Source organism: Panthera pardus, unplaced genomic scaffold, assembly GCF_024362965.1.
Source record: "Panthera pardus isolate Hobbes unplaced genomic scaffold, ASM2436296v1 HiC_scaffold_8, whole genome shotgun sequence".
Classification (NCBI taxonomy): Eukaryota; Metazoa; Chordata; class Mammalia; order Carnivora; family Felidae; genus Panthera; species Panthera pardus.
The window spans coordinates 150,288,299-150,301,394 of NW_026527013.1; positions in this window are offsets into that span (position 1 = coordinate 150,288,299).

The window sequence follows — 13,096 nt, forward strand, 5'->3', positions numbered from 1 at the left end:
TTTTAGAGCATTATGTTTTGCCTACATCTTCTGCCTGAGTCAATTGTATAACTAAAAGCTTCCTCTCCACTTCCTTCCCTTTTAAGTCTAGCTTTCTTTTAGTATAGGTTGAAAGGGGACTTTAAAAATTCTGGAAGCTGGAGGGGTGCCGGGCTGGCTCAGTTTGTAGAGCATGTGACTCTTGATCTTGCGGTTGTGAATTCAAGCCCCACGTTGGGTATAGAGTTTACTTAAAATAAAATAAAATTCTAGAAGCTGGAGCCATTATTCTAGTGGTTAGAGCAATTTTTCTAGTGGCTGGAGCTGGAGCCACATATAATCTGTGTGCACAGATAATACCAGCATGCCTTATAACGTGTTTGGGCTTTCCTCTTGTGGAAAGAGCACTGAACTTGTAGTCAGCAGACCTATGTTTTATGCTGAGCTGGGCCACTCTCTGGATGGTCTTGGGCAAGTCACTTAACTTGTCTGAGCTTCAGTTTCCTCAGCTGTTAAAATTGGAGAATAATTACTCATTTACCCACTTGGTACAAGTACAGATGAGATAATGTATGAAGGAAGGAGGACTTCATAACCTGCAAAGATCCATCCAGTTAGATACACTATTGATCTCACTTATATGTGGAATCTAAAATAGTCAAACTTGGGACTTATGGGTGGCTCAGCTGGTTAAGTGTCCAACTCTAGATTTCAGCCCGGGTCATGATCTTACAGTTGTGAGATCGAGTCCTCTGTCGGGCTCCATGCTGGGCATGAAACCTGCTTAAGATTCTCTCTCTCCCTCTGCCCGTCCCCACTTCTAAAAAAATCAATAACGAAATAGGATAAAATAGTCAAACTCATAGAAGCAATGAGTAGAAGCGGTAGCTAGGGGTGGAAAGGGGGTGGAGTGATAGTCAAAGGGTACAGAGTTTCCATCATGTGAATTAAATAAGTTCTGGAAATCTGCTATATAACTTAGTGCCTATAGCTAACGATTTGCAAAGAGGGTAGTTCTTAAGGGTTCTTAACACACACACACAAATAACAATAATAATCATGATAAAGGAAGAGGATAGAAATTTTGGGAGGAGATGAATATGTTTATGACCTTGATGGTGGTAATGGTTTCACAGGTACATACATGTGTAATGTATGTAATGTACATGTAATGTACATGTCAATCATACCTCAATAAAGTAAAAAAAAAAAGTTGGAAATACAGCCACATGCATTTGCCTCTTAAAATATTCGATCTAGGGGCGCCTGGGTGGCTCAGTCGGTTAGGCGGCCGACTTCGGCTCAGGTCATGATCTTGCGGTCCGTGAGTTCTAGCCCCGCATCGGGCTCTGTGCTGACAGCTTGGAGCCTGGAGCCTGCTTCATATTCTGTGTCTCCCTCTCTCTGACCCTCCCCTGTTCATGCTCTGTCTCTCCCTGTCTCAAAAATAAATAAACGTTAAAAAAAAATTTAAAAAAAATATTCGATCTAGTTTTCAGCACATCTGGCCGCTCTCATGGCACATTCCTGCTGCCCACTAAATCTGCAGCCATCTGCCCCAAAGCTTTGGCTACTTACCTCAGTTCCAGATCAATCTAGGAGCCTAACTAGGAGCCTTAAATTGCGAAAGGGCTAGGACTGTAGCTATAAAGAAACTAAAATTGTTTTCTTCTCTTTCTCTTCTACTTCCTGAAAACCCTTGATGCACCCATTCAGCAAAAGGAGTGGAGGTAAAAGGAGTTGTTCTTCCTGTCCCTTATCTGTATTTCTATGGTCCTTTATATCCATCTGTAGGATGTGGAGACAGTCACGGAGTATTGTGGTTAGGTGTTGATATATCTGGTACTCCTACACACCTCTTTTTAAGAGAATTATTTGTTTTTCATGGTGGGTTCTCAGTAAATGTTTGTTGGATTGAATTTACCTGAATAGAATGTAATATAATTGAAGCTATTCAGAGCTCAGAGCGCATTTCACACACACAGATCAAGTGATTAATTCAAAAAGAGTTTCAAGGGGGTTAAAAATAGAAATCTGGATCCAGGCAGTTTTGTTCAGAAAATGTTGGAGGGGGTAAAATAGCTCTGGCTGCAGGCTAGGGTCTTTGTTATGAGAAAAATGCAAATACGAAGAATTGCAAAACACCACCAGGGAAATGTCTGGGTATTTTTGAACCTTTGGCAGAGATGAATTTCTGTCTGGAATACACTTCCTTCCCTTCCCTCACGTCTCTAATCTTAGTCACGGCTTAACCCAGGAGCACATAATAAATAAGCAAAATTTATAGAAAGTTTTTTTCTAAGTCCTGTTCCCTTGAAATTATGACCTAGCAATTTCTTCCCGCACCAATAATTCTGAAGTTAACATGGAAAATACCAATGTGTAAACTACACGTCCTGGCTTTTCCACCACAGTTCTGATGTAAAAGATTGTCTGCCAGTGTCAGACTTGACTCGTTTTTGGTTCATGGTCATGGAGGTCCTACAATACATAGCTTATCTATGTGAGAAAACTACTATACAACATTATTGTAAAGGCATTATGCTTTATTTAATTTTGTTTTTAAAAATAGGGTAGGAAGGAGTCTTTGGATCCTTAAAGAAATTTATTTGAACAAACTCCTGAACTTCACCAGGAGTAAAAAAAAAAAAAAAGTAAGTAAAAATTAGTTACCATTTAAAAATAAATCTTCCTAATAATATATATTTTAAAATAATAATATTTAGTGTTGGTGAAGGTTGGAGAATCAGGTACCTTCTCTGGCAGAAATATAAAGTCTTTTTTTTTTTTTTTGATGTTTGTTTATTTTGAGAGAGAGACAGAAAGAGAGAGCATGAGCGGGGGGGAAGGGCAGAGAGAGAGGGAGACACAGAATCCGAAGCAGGCTCCAGGCTCTGAGCTGTCAGCACAGAGCCCGATGCGGGGCTCAAACCCATGGACCGCGAGATCATGACCTGAGCCAAAATCAAGAGTTGGATGCTTAACCGACTGGGCCACCCAGGTGCCCCAGAAATGTACAGTCTTTAAAACAATTTTGCAATATCTATTGAGAGTATTAAAAATTCATGTGCATTAAATTAATAATGTTACTTCTAATAAACCTTTCTAAACAATGTGGACAATGACTCATACATAAAGATGTTCCCTGAAGTATTTATAACAGTAACAGTGAAAAATTAGAAGAAATCTAAATATTCACTATAAAGAGTTCAGCTACCTACATTTAGGACCATACACTGAGTATGTTGGCTTTTGATTTCTTAGCACATAAAGTTCTCTGAATGAAAAAGTTGCAAATTGTGATTTTGAAGAATATTTAATGATGAAGGTAACGCTCATAATATTCTTGTGAAAAACATAAGAAATGAATGTATGTTTTTAATTTATGTTAATATCTACATGTCCAACTGAAATCAAGGTCTCACCTGTGGGATTATGGCTAATTTCAGTTTTTATTCTTTGCACCATTCTGTGTTTTCTAAATGCTTTGTAATGAGCATGGGTTAGTGTTATAATCAGAAAAAGATCATTAAAAATTATGGAGGCTCAGTGAACCTCAAAATATTACACATAGCTAGATGTGGCGAATGAAGGCGTCAGAAGTTTGTCAAAGAAATTCTTGCTTGGAAACAGCATCACAGAAGGTCGAAGGATGAGATTTCACCTTTGCTGGTTGCAGTCCAGAAAATATTTAAGTGCTGAGAACTCAGTAAGCCAAGGTCATGGAAGAATTAGGTTTGAGGATGCTTAAAAGGACTGAGAACTTCTCTGACTAGCAGAAGAGATGGTCACAGAAGAGATCACCAAGCATTTAAGGAGGGTGTTAATGAGAGCTAATAGCTCTATAGTCACACAGCAAGGTAGAACACTGTCTCCTAGAAAGATCAGCCAGCCATCAGACAGGCCCTCCACCTCTGCCCAAGAAGGTGGAAATTAAGTAATTAATTATTCTCATTCTTATTCATTTTATTTGTTTATCCAAGATATTAAGCACCTCTTAAGTGGTGGGCACTGTGCAAGTCCCAGGGAATACATTGGTGACTAATATACACGAAACCATACTTGTGGCTGAACAAGTTGGGTTTATTAACTCATTGCTGCAAAGGAGACCACACCATGTGGAAACATGGGGCATTTCGGTACGAGGGTGTTCGAAAGGATTCATAGGATTTGGGGTTAGGGTAGGTAATTTGGGGAAAGGTTCCAGGAAACAGGTTTAGTCTGTACAAGAGGCGGTGATTCTGTGATTGGACATATCAGTAAATCTTATTTATATGGAGGCTATAGGTGTAATTAGGAAAGAAGTTGCAGTCACTCATATTAGCTGGAGGGAAGATATTTGGTATTTTGTAGCTTGGAGAATGTTAATGTTTTCTCTGCTCAGATACGATTATGACTGATCTTGTTTTGGTCATGATTTATCATGGTCACAAAGTGCCCTTGTCTCATGTTGATGTTGTGTGATATTGTGATATTGTTTGTGTTCTACAGGGAGACATCAAGTCCTAGCTGTGAGTGCCAGGCCAGCTCATAGCAACACCAAGGCCTAAGTGATTATATCAGGTCAGTTCCTGGATATCAGGGGACTGCTGTTCTCTTTCTCACAAATAAGTAAATGTAGAACCTCAGATTACACCTAGTGGTATAAAAATTAAATAGGATCCAGTGGTAGAGAATCAAGGGTGGGATGGGATCCATTTGAACAAGTTGGTTGAAGAAAGCTTCTCAGGAAATTATGTTCCAGTCAAGACCTGAAGCATGTTGTGTTTGCTTATGTATATGTGGATCCTGGATCATGATGTGAAATGTATTTCTTATTGTGAGTTGCCATAAAAAAAGGGAGGGGGAAGCCATTGGATGAAGATAACACGGGTAAAAGAGTGAGAAGAGATGAGGTCCAGTTTATACAAAACCTTATTATAGGCAAGGAGTTTCCGTTTTAAGTATTGGATTGATCAGCGTAAAATCACTGATTTTCATTTTAACCAACGATTTCACTTGGTTCAACTTAATACAATGACATGCCGTTAAAGGTTTTAGGCAGGAAAATACCAAGACTGGATTTACGTGGCTGCTGGGTGAAGGGTAAAAGGCAGGCAGGTGAGGAGGGCAGGGAAAAGGCCAGTAAGGATGTCATTGCTTTGAAACAATCCTGTTCTGGTACTCAGTTTCCAGACTGGCTGGCTTGGAAATCTGTTTTATTAATTACCCATTGGAGTGAGGGTGGTAGGGAATTGACTCATGCTTAACAAGAATTCATAAGAGATTGATAATAGTAAAATCAAAATGCTAGTTTATTAATCTACAGTGAGAAATAAAACTATCAAGCCACTGAATGTTTGTATTCACTGATTAAAGCCATCTCTTATGAGGGCAGCTAAATAGAAATAAACAGATTGTTTGCTAGGATTGCAGGAAATCAGAGCATGGGGAATTAGAGAGAGCCACTGCTAACAAACTTTGTGTACATGACCTCTAGTTGGAAATACATTTTGTACGAAGACCTAGGTACACTACACAAAATTGAGCTGAACCAAAATTTTTACAAATCAGAACATCCCTTATTGTTTGTCAGACGCTGATATTTCGGTATATTCTATTTTTCATTTCTTTTCTTTTTTCTTTCTTTTTTAGCTAAAGAAGTTGAGGAATAGGCCCAATAAATTGATTTCAGGGTCTACTCATGGGTCACAAGTTGCAGTTTGAAAATCCCAGTCCGTTCGTGTTAATGCTAATTGGCATCACACTCTGATCATCCGGGTTGGGATGGTTCCCTAAAAGTAGTACCCCTAGACTCAGCGTGAGGCTGCAGGCTGCCCTCTGCCACAACTTCCTGACTTTCATATTTCACAGCCTGGGGCCATCTCCCCAGGCTCTGTTCCCTGTTAACAGAGGGGGGCTTCCATTGCAACAGATCTCTCAGCTCGGAATTGGTTTCCGGGTCTCTACCCATCTCCCAGGTAATGAGCGGCATCCGCTTGAACTGCCTCTGTTCTCAGCCTTGTCTTTACCCTTCTGAGCATCATGGCCCTTCCCACTCTGGCTGGGACAGAGGCAGAGGGTAAGCCACCTGCCCAGCTAACCGGCCAGTGTCCAGTTTAACTGGGCTACTCAGCTCCATATTTCAGAGTCAGCAAGTTGAGGTTGGATAGAAGAACACAGTTCCACCTCCAGCCGGAAGGACTGATTGGAGCAGCTGAGGACTCGGCAATTAGAGTCATGACTCAAAGTACCCAGGAGACAGCAGGCCTGCTGTGGCCCCTGCAAGCAAGGTTTCACCCTGGACAGTCTCCACTTGCTGCTGATACAGGCTTCCTACCTGAACAGCAAATAGATGCTCCTCAGAGCTCCATCAGGCCACCTATCCATGAGCAGGTTGGGGGTGGGGGTGCTGCTGAAATGAATCGGAGGTCAAGAAAACTAAGATGGCCTATTGGGGAAGTGACCCTCTAGGGAGGCCCAGATTCAGGTGTCATTTTAACCTCTTTTGGTTAGGCCTAAGTGGAAATGTCCTGCATAACTGAAAGCGCCTGGGTGGTTCATTCAGTTAAGCATCCAACTCTTGGTTTCGGTTCAGGTTATGATCTCATGGTTCATGGTTTGTGAGTTGGAGCCCCGCATCTCCCACTCTCAAAATAAATGAATGAACTTAAAAACACACACGACAACGGGGCGCCTGGGTGGCGCAGTCGGTTAAGCGTCCGACTTCAGCCAGGTCACGATCTCGCGGTCCGCGAGTTCGAGCCCCGCGTCAGGCTCTGGGCTGATGGCTCGGAGCCTGGAGCCTGTTTCCGATTCTGTGTTTCCCTCTCTCTCTGCCCCTCCCCCGTTCATGCTCTGTCTCTCTCTGTCCCAAAAATAAATAAAAAATGTTGAAAAAAAAAATTAAAAAAAAAAAAAAAAAAAAACACACACGACAAAAAAGGAAGCAAACGTTTTGTGAAATTGTGCCTAATAAAATAGTAACAAGATAATAAAATGTCCTAGATTTGGGGAATCAGGTTAAAAAACGGTCATTGTTGGGATGCCAACAATGTGGCTCAGTGGGTTCAGCATCATACTCTTGATTTCGGCTTAGGTCATGATCTCACAGTTCGTGAGTTCGAGCCCCACATCAGGCTCTGTGCTGTCATCTCAAAGCCCGCTTCAGATCCTCTGTCTCCCTCTCTCTCTGCCCCTCCCCTACTCGTGTGTGCTTGCACGTGCTCCTTCTCTTTCTCTCTCTCAAAAATAAACATTAAAAAAAAAAAAAGGTTTTCCTTGTAGATTTACAATTCATTCATTCATCTGTTCCATTGAGCCAGGCACTTCAGCGAGTTGCTTCAAGTTAGCTGGAGAGGAAGTTGGTCTCCACCCTTAAACTCCTTAGTGAGTTAGCCTTTATTTTTTTATTTTTATTTTTATTTTTTTTAAATTTTTTTTTCAACGTTTTTTATTTATTTTTGGGACAGAGAGAGACAAAGCATGAACGGGGGAGGGGCAGAGAGAGAGGGAGACACAGAATCGGAAACAGGCTCCAGGCTCTGAGCCATCAGCCCAGAGCCTGACGCGGGGCTCGAACAGTGAGTTAGCCTTTAAACAATTAATTTGCCAAATAATTAATCTGAGAGTGAAATTAATAACGATCATAAGCTAAAATAGTGACTACGCTGTTGGCATGAAATGGTCATTTGCAAGCAACCCTGTCTTGGTCCGTTCAGGCTGTCGTAGCAAAATAGGAGAGACTGACTCACAAACAGCCAAAATAGATTTCTCACAGTTCTGGAGGACGGAATGCCAAGATCAGGGTGTCAGCATGGTCAGGTGAGGGCCCTCTCCCAGGACGCATACTTTTCATTGCATCCTCCTCTCGTGGAATGGGTGTGCTAGCTCTCTGGAGCTGCTTTCATAAGGACATTAATCTCATTCACCTCCTAATACCATCATATTGGAGATTAGGACTTCAGTCTCTGAATTTGGGGGGAAACAAACATGAAGATCATAGCACATCCTAAGAGAGTGCAAATGTGTTATAGTCATTGGACGACTGGGGCACCTGGGTGGCTCAGTCAGTTAAGCATCCGGTTCTTGACTTTGGCTCAGGTCATGATCTCACAGTTTGTAGGTTTGAGCCCCACGTGAGGCTCTGTGCTGGCAGTGTGGAACCTGCCTGGGATTCTCTCTCTCTCTCCATCTCTCGCTGCCCTTCTCCCACAGGTGTGCTCTGTCTCTATCAAACTTAATAAATAAATTTTAAAAAAATGAAAGAAATTGGAAGACCAAGCCCGATCTAGAGATAAGAGTGTGTCCCAAGCTCATCGCGAGGTTGCCGATTGGACTCATTCTGGAAAAAATGAAAAGCAAAATAAGGCAAAAATGTGTTAACAGAGCCATTTGGCTTCTTGGGGAAAGAAGAGCAAAAGACCGAGATTTGTGACTAGTGTTCTGTGGAAAGAGGACCTGGGCTAGCCTATCCAAAGATTTCTGCTGGCTTAGTAGCATCTGTGGGTAAACACATTAGAATTCTCTTTGCCACTTACTCGCCTTATAAAATAAAATTAGTAAGAGTCCCTCTGTGATCGAAAAGAAACTACCAAAATTGAATTTTTAAAGCCCATTTGGTCATGATGTATTATCCTATCTATATATTGCTGAATGTGTTTCGCTGTTTTTAGTGGTTTATCCTATTAAGGATTTTGGTATCTATGTTCACAAGTAATATTGGCCTGTAGTTTTCTTATAACGTCTTTGACTTTATCAGGTTAAAAACAGCCTCCTAAAATAAACTGGGAAGTTTTTACTCCTTTGTTTTCTCTAAGATTTTGTATAGGGTTGTTATTTCTTAAGCATTTGCTAACACATTCACCAAATAAGCTATAGAAGCCTAGAATGAATTTTCTTTGTAAAATGGTTCATCATTACCAGTTCAATTTTATCAGCGGATAGGAAGCTATGTCGGTTTTCTAGTTTGGCAACTTTTGTCTGTTAGGGAAATTGACCATTTCATTTAAGCTGTCAAACATATTGGCATGCAGTTGATAGGGTATAAATGCAGTTGAGAGGGTATAAATGGGGGAGGGACACAGAGAGAGAGGGGGTGGTAGGACAGAGGATCTGAAATGGGCTCTGTGCTGACAGGCTGACAGTAGCGAACCCCATGTGAAGCTCAAACTCATGGACCACGAGATCATGGCCTGGGCTGAAGTCAGACCCTCAACTGACTGAACCACCCAGGGGCTCGCCCTTGCTATCTTTTAAATGCACGTAGCATCTGAAGTGATGTTTCCTCCTTCTTGATATTGGCAATTTGTGTTTTTCTTCCTTTTTTCCTTGATTAATCGAGGTAAAGATTTATCAATTTTTTCCCCAAGAACAAATGATTGATTTCATTGACTTTCTCTTTCTTTTCCCATTTTCTATTTGATTGATTTCCATTTATTTATTGTTTTCTTCTTCCACATACATCTAATTAGCTTTGCTTTTCCAAGAGGTATAATTTTCATTCATTTTGACATTTTTTCTAATTTTCTTGTGATTTTTTTTTCTTGGAACCTTCTCGATATTCTTTCTCAATCTAACTCTGCCTTGTGTACCAACTTTTTTCTCCTGTATACTCAGTCATTAAACAAATATTTATTGATCAGCTACTATGGGATATTATGTACTGTTCTAGGTACATAAAGACATAGAATTGTATACTTAAAAATGGTTAACTTTAGGTTATGTATATTTATTCACAATAAAAAATAATGAGTATCCAGCCTTGCTCTAGGTACTACGAAGTTGTAATTTCAGAAACTAAAAAGCAACAATATTTAAATTCTAGATAGTACCTTTAAAAAAATTTTTTTAAGTTTTTATTTTATATTTTTGAGAAAGAGACAGAGAGAAAGAGCAGGGGAAGGGCAAAGAGGGAGAGGGGCAGAGAGAGACTCCCAAGCAGGCTCTGCACTGTCAGCACAGAACCAGATGCGGGGCTCGAACCCATGAACCGTGAGATCATGGCCTGAGCTGAAACTGAGAGCTGGATGCTTAACTGAGCCATCCAGGTGCCCCAGTACTTTTTTTTTTTTCCTTAAATTACATTTTAAAAATGATTAGCTTGCTTTGGGATTGTCTTACTTGTGGCTGGAGATTGAAATCTTAAAATCACCGTAAATTAAATTCTGACTTCCTGCAGCCACATCAATTTTATATCTAATTTTAAGAGCGTTTAGTCTTATTATCACTTATGTGCTTATTAAATGTGCAATTTGATATGTATAGGGTTTTGTGCCATGGTTGAGTTAATACTGTGGGAGCCTCATTAATAGAATTCACTGATGCTAGGGGAGCCTGGGTGGCTTAGTCGGTTAAGCATCGGACTTTGGCTTAGGTCATGATCTCACAGTTGGTGAGTTTGAGCCCCACATCAGGCTCTGTGCTGACAGCTCAGAGCCTGGAGCCTGCTTCGGATTCTGTGTCTCCCCCACTCTCTGCCCAACCTGCCTTTGCGCTCTGTCTCTATCTCTCAAAGATGAATAAATGTTAAAAAAAATTTTTTTAAAAGAATACACTGATGCTACCCTATTGTTATCACTGCATTCATATATCTTTATCTGACACTCTTACTCCATGGTTCCTTTTTCTTTTCTTTAATTCCCACATTTTACCCTCATTCTTCTTTAATCTGATTGTCCTATTATTACAGCTGAATGTCTTTTAAGTGTCTTTTGCTAAATCCATACATTATTTCACTGAATCTTCACAGCATTCCAAGGAAAGTATTATATGTTTTAATAGGTGAGAAAACTGAGGCTGAGAGAGGTTGAAATAACTTGCTTGCTATCCCACGATAAAGCAGAAATCTAGATTCCAAGCAACCTGTCTTAAAAGTCTCTCCTCAGGGTGCCTAGGTGACTTGGTTGGATGAATGTCCGACTCTTGATTTCAGCTCGGTCATGATCCCAGGGTCGTGGGATCAAGCCCCACACTGGGCTCCACGTTCAGCGTGGGAATATCTTTGCCTCTCTCCCCTACTTGGGCACTCTGTCTCTTTTGCTTATGCAAAAATAAAAAATAAAAGTAAAATTTAAAAAAAAAAACATTAAAAAAAAGTCTCTCCTCCACTCCACCAGCATGCTGTACCTTACATTATCAGTCTCTTCCTTGAATCTCAGCTCTGCCAGGAAGTGGGAAGAGAAGATACAAAATACCCATCACTGAAGAACATCCTTAAACCAAATGGAAGCGGAGAAACGACCCACACAACAGCCTCATGTTAATCTGGAATTTTCTCTGAAGTCCCCTTTTTCAAATTTATTTCGTTTTCATTTGTCTGCACTAGGGAACATTTCCTATTGTCCTTTGTTTCTGAGGCCACATCGCATCCTGAACAGTGCAGTAGTTTATTTCAATTAATGGTTTCTTGTTTCTTGTACATAGTTTCTCTTGGAGTGTTCTTCTGATGGGATGAATGCTGTGTTCTGTCATCTCACTCAGACAGAATTCTGCTTTCCTCAGTAATTCCCCACTCTCCTCACACACTTGCGCCCTCCTAATTCCCAGAGTACAATCCAGACTCCTTTTCATCAGGTTAAGGGGCGCCTGGGTGACTCAGTAGGTTAAGTGATCGAATTCAGCTCAGGTCATGATCTCATGGCTCATGAGTTCGAGCCCCGCATTGAGCACGGTTCTGACAGCTCAGAACCTGGAAACTGCTTTGGAGTCTGTGTCTCCCTCTCTCTCTCTGCCCCTCTCCTGCTTGTGCTCTCTCTTTCTCTCAAAAAAAGAAAAAAAAAAAAGAATAAACTTGAAAAAAAAAAAAAGATCTACCCTCTTAGCAAATTTCAATTACACAACATCTTTAAGAAAACAAACAAACAACAAATGCCACACTTCCCCCTCAGTACTTTTACTACTCATTTTCCTGTTCTGTGTCATGCACCTTCTGTCACACGTGCCGATAGGAAAACGTCTCAAGGGGACTCAACCAGCCAATCCCTTAGCTGGAGCCCTGGTGCTCCTCATAAAAGGAAATATGGAGTACCGTATCCCCTTCAGGTCTGTGTTGTAGTCCATCTATCAGGTAAAGAGGGTTCTTGCTTTCTTATCCTAGAGTTTTCAGGGGCTTGCAAGAGAGGTGGTGGTTCATGAAGCTGTCTTCAAGGAGCCCACAGTATAGTCTGGTAATGGGTATGAGACAGTGACTTGACCTTTCCTCACCCTCAGTCTTTCAGCACATGTATGTTGGGTACCTACAGAGTACCTCTACTCTTCTGTGTTCCAGAAGGACAGCCAGACAAAGTTGGGGCAACTTCTAATACGTTCTGGAAGAACACAGGAGGGCATTTAATCTAGCCTCAGGTAAGAGTGGGGTGGGGTGAAGGTGATTTCCTGAGAGGACTAACCAGCTGAGGGGGCCAAAGAAGAGAGGGCCAACGAAGATTCAGAGGGAGGGAAGATGTGATACAGCAGCCAGAGGGAATGACCCATGAAGAAAGGAGCTGGGTAAAGGGTCTTGGGGAGCTGGAGCTGAGAATGTATGTCTCCTTAAGTCGCTGCAGCAGTCACTGAAGAAGAGAGCCTGAGTAGAGGTGAGATTAAATTGAAGAGGGCGGTAGGAGCCAGATCATGAAGAGCCTGGTAGGCCGTTCTGAGAAGTAGACTTCCCCTCGGGTCAGGGACGAGGATGTGAAGGTGTGTTGGGGAGAGGATGAAGTGATCCCTCTGGTTACAGTGTGGAAGGTAAGTTGGAAGTAAGTGGGACCAGAGGCAGGACGACCAGTCAGGAGGCAACTGGGATAATGCAGCCTAGGAAGGGGAAGCTCTTCACAAATCTACTTGCTGCATTGTAGTTGGTGTATCTCTAGGGGAAAATCTAGTGCAAATTTGTTTCCTATTCCACCAGAGACCATCAGTGCTCCAAAACCAATGGTTCCTCATCTGCAAACCAGTATCTGGCCACGGACTGGAGTCAACACATAGTGATGAATCTGTCATCACTGGGTCCTCCACTGGGCGGGGTATGGAAAATCACAGAGCTTGAAACTCATCTATATATATTATTTAATTTTTTTTAACGTTTATTTATTTTTGAGACAGAGACAGAGCATGAACGGGGGAGGGGCAGAGAGAGAGGGAGACACAGAATCCGAAA